The 4800-nt window shown below is 30.9% G+C and overlaps 1 long non-coding RNA gene across 1 annotated transcript; it reads left to right on the top strand.

The window, feature by feature from the left end:
- The first annotated feature begins 715 nt into the window (after positions 1 to 715).
- On the top strand, positions 716 to 3938 carry LOC111089552. Its single transcript, XR_002613796.1, has 3 exons — positions 716 to 904; positions 1719 to 1907; positions 3786 to 3938. It is a non-coding gene; the product is annotated as an uncharacterized LOC111089552 (long non-coding RNA).
- The last annotated feature ends 862 nt before the right edge of the window (positions 3939 to 4800 follow it).

Genomic DNA, 4800 nt, shown 5'->3' on the forward strand with positions numbered 1-4800 from the left:
TTCTTGTTTCTTTGCTCGCTCTTCTTGTTTCTTTTCTTTTTCTTGTAACAACTGTTGTAATTTGTCTTTTTGTTCTTCTTGTTTCTTTGCTCGCTCTTCTTGTTTCTTTTCTTTTTCTTGTAACAACTGTTGTAATTTGTCTTTTTGTTCTTCTTGTTTCTTTGCTCGTTCTTCTTGTTTCTTTTGCTGTTCTTGTATTGCTGCCATCAAGTCTGCTATGCTGTGGTTTGATTTGCGGCTTCTCGTTTCCATTTTTTTATCCCACTTCTGACACCAATTTGTTACGTCTCTGTTTGTTAATTGATTTTCCGTAAATTCGTTCCGACGAAACTTTAGCGACACAAGTCCTTTCTTAAATAAAACTGGTTTATTCTTTCTGAAAATAACTTTCGATACACTTAATTTCAACAGTCGTGCTCTAATTCTCAACGTATGTGCTCGACTCCAACAATACTTAGTTCAATTACACATTCACTGACTGCAGTTCAATTACTCATTACCTCGTCGCTTCGTGGCCGGTCTTATATATACAAGACTACACTATATCTAGAAGAATCACGAGATTTAAGGAAAATTACGTGAATGTTCGAGAATGACGAAATACATAAACGGAAACAATGTTGTCATAAATCAAATTTCAAATATTGATAAAAATAGGCTAAGTTTTATTTGTGTTTGCTTGACTTCCAGTTACTGACAGCTTTTAATTAGATTTTCAGATGCAGGTGCTCATGAAATTCGATTCTGTAACTGAGAATCAATGGAAAGGTTTGAGCATGCTGCAATGAATTCTTGGGTGTTTTATTCCAAGTCAGGACACTGAAGAAGTTGTCAATGACCAGTGGCAAACTGTAGAAGAAGAATGTGAAAAGATAAAAAGATAAGAGGCTACAGAAAGGCATTGGTAAGTATACTTTTGCAACTTTGAGTTGCCACATGCATTTATTATCTTGTACATCAAGTAATAATATATATGTATGTGTGTGATTATATTATAGATTTTGTTATTTCATGTCATACTAGTTTCAAGCTAAAATAACTATTTTTGAAATGCCACAGAATAGTGTGAGTACTTATCTAATAGGAAATACCTAACTGTGAAGGCAGCCTGCACTTACAAAGGGTATTTTGTCCACATGTAAGCTTGTTCATTTGAAATAAACAATCGTTAGAAGTACTAAACTGATTTATTGTAATGTGTTTCAAGCATACCATATCCCCTACATGGGATTCACAAGTACCTCTTTTATTGATTTGACAGATTTATTGGTAAAAAAATCTTCTACACATTCAGAGCCTGATTATCTGGTTTTAAATACCAACATGTCACTATTTTAAAGGAAATTACATATGCTTGTTTACCAATCCTTTAACTTGTTCTGCCAAGAAATTTAAGAGAAAACACTGAAACACCAAATTAATAGGAATCCAAATTTTGAAATATGTAAAATTGCAAACTTTAAAGGTTAAAGTATAAGTTATAGCATTGAGATCATTTAGCAAATTAATTCTATAGACAGACACAGAACTCAAACACGGATTGAAAGTGAATATTTAAATAGGATTTCAATGCAAGATGTTCAGAAATAACATGCATGAATCCATGAAGATCACACAATTTTGCTAAGCTTTACATGGAAAATTATCCTTTTTAAATTAAATTAATAAGAGCTTCAGAACTTAAAAAGGCTTATACTATTTTATTTTTTTTATTTCAGAAACAGACGGCAAAGCGAAGACATCTGATCAGTGGAAATAATATAATTTTGTATAAACCATCATTGTAAAATTAATTCCAAGATGAGTAATAAATGCCAGAGAAATAACCAATTTAAAGATGAATTTATATAGATTTTTAATGAATGTTACATATTGTTTACACCAGCATTAATGGACAACATTCCCAGGTAACCTTCTTGTATACTATCTGTAAATACTCCCATAACGTTCTGGTAATGCTAAGTTGTTTGCTGGGCCCTTTTGAACATTTCAAAGATTAATGGATGTACTATTAGTAAGATTACAAGATTTCAGCTTCTGTTATTGTAATAGTGTTCAATGCAAGTTTTGAAGAACACTTAGAAAGATTAAGACATGTATTTTACAGGTTGAGGAAAGCAACTTTGAAGTTTAAGCCAAATAAATGGCAATTTTTAAAAAACAGAAGTAGAATATTTAAGTCACATGGTAACCACAAATGGTGTAAAAATCTAAGCCAAAGAAACTCAAAGTTTGAAAAAACTATCCAGAGTCTAAAACAATTAAAGACATTCTTACATTTTTAAAATGTGTAGGATTCTACAGAAGATTTATACCACATTTTGCATTACTGATGAAACCCTTAAATGAGCCTTAAATAAGGTGGGTATAGTATTTTTTGAAGGAGGAAATTCTATATTATCTGGAAATAAATGGATAATTGTTGAGGACAAACTGTTTCTGCAATATATTCAGTTGTTAATTCATTTACAAGAAGACTTAGTAACATTTGAGAAATCATTTAAGGTTGACAATCGTGCAAGATTCTATCCAAAAAATGCAAAGAATATGATGTAATACCATATGACATATCAGGAAACAGCTACCTTGAAATGAGTAAAAGTAATACACATGGGATTAACTGAAAATTATAAGAAACTCATTAGACAATATCATGATGAGATAGGTGATCTATTATTAGAACTAAAAGATATTAAAGACAGTGTATTGATATCGGACCAAAATTGATGAAAATATGGTTTGATAAATACAGGTGGAAGTATTTTAATATTTTTATTCGGAACTGCAACTACAGATGACTTATGTGAGTTAAATAGAGAAAGTAGGTCGTCAGAGACAAATATCCAGAGAAATTATTGACTTGATAGGTAAACAGGCAACTATAATGAATTCATTAAATCAGACAATTGAATTTCATGATCAAGAGATTAAGAAAGTATCTAAAGCATTACTAAATATCACTAATGCCTTTAATACATGCTATGATTGAACAAACTGAACTAAACAGAGTAAGAGCTGAGATGCTGATTTTCAATGCTAGGATTCAGAATCATTTGCAACAATTAGTTTACTGTAGGAAATAGGAAGACTGAGTTAGCTAACTTAGTACAAGCACTGCAGTAAATACTTTCTACCCCCAAGCAAATTGGAAAGAGTGTTAGATGAAATTCAAAGATTACCCCCATACTTACAGTTTATGATCCCCACATATAGTGATCAGATTTACGTTTATTATACATGGGCCAATGTAAAAACAGCTGCAGTTAGGGATATCTTAAGGATGTTTATAGAGATACCCTTAAAAGCAACAGATAGGACATCAATTTATACGGAACTGTACCTTTACCACTGGCACTGAACAACTCTTTTGGTTTAACTACAGAGAATGAAAACCCACATTTCGCTGTTTCCAGTGATTAGTATACTTATTTAGACCCATTTATTCAGTGCCCATAGTAACTTGTAACTATGTTGTATTTTCAGAAGAACAAAATTATGTGAAAAGAGAGTGATTATCCCCAAACCCTTTTATTTCTTTAAGACAAAAACTCCAGGAACATGATTATTTAATGTAAAAACTGAATTAAGTTTATTAGTACTATGTCCCAAATTTGATGTGCATTGACTTGATTATCAGACTAGAATAGTCAAACTAAGAAATAGTGGATACCAAATAGTAGATACTGATTACCAAATTAGATTAGCTAATGAATCGATTAGTCTAATGAATAATGAAACACAAATAATAGAGAGCAAAATTAATAGGAGTACTTAATCATTATCAGAAAGAAGAATGAGAGAAATGATATTGAAAAACAACGTGATCGAAAACTTGATGTGTGCAAAGTGAATCGAAACAACTCGAAAATCATGAATGAATGTGTCAGAACAATGATGAAGAAACAAGAATCAGGATCATGTACAAGGTACTGTTGATGCTGACATTTCGTTTTGACCATAAAAATTGCCATTACAGGAAAACAAGAGAAATTTGCAATAATAGAGATAGAGGGATTTTGAGTTGTGAAAGTGTACAGAATAAAAATCTAACCATTTAGGAAGAGGAGCGATATAATTTCATATCTTATAGACATTTGTAGAGAAATCAAATATGACTATACCAAGCTGTACTCGAAGGGTATGGAAAAGACTAGACTAATTTCAAAAATTATGGACTTGCCATGTGTGAATGTGGAAGACTTCAGGTGCCCTGACAATAGGCACCTAACTCAGTGCCTATAAATTGTGACTATCATGTTGATCCAGATGAACACTATGCCAAACGAAAGGGCCTTATATGATTGGATGATCAACAGTAGTGTATTTCATCTTTATGGTTGCAAGTTCTGAAGTTGATGAAAGAAAAAAGACAATGATTGTTACTTGATTTATACAATTATTTCTAATTAAGTTTGTATTAGTAAGCAATGAATATACAAACATGTAATGAGTTTACAGTAAAAGAGTTATAACTAGGATAATATCATGAATTAATTAATTTATGAGGGTATATTATGTATGAATTTTTAGTAACTACTGTGAATTCGTAAAGGATTAGTCTTTTGAAGTAGTATGGTTAATAATAAGTAATTCTGATTTTGCAATTTAAGGAAGTGCTGTTTAATACTTTATGAATGTTGGTTATTACATGCTTAACAAACATAATAGTAAAGAAAATATTGATTTATAATTTTATTATATTGTAATATATGAGATGATATACAAATCATGTGTAATGATATTACAGGAAGTGTAATCATATGTTATTATAAACATGTAATGATGTGTATATTATTAATA

The sequence above is a fragment of the Limulus polyphemus genome, unplaced genomic scaffold (assembly GCF_000517525.1).
Source record: "Limulus polyphemus unplaced genomic scaffold, Limulus_polyphemus-2.1.2 Scaffold6596, whole genome shotgun sequence".
Lineage (NCBI taxonomy): Eukaryota > Metazoa > Arthropoda > Merostomata > Xiphosura > Limulidae > Limulus > Limulus polyphemus.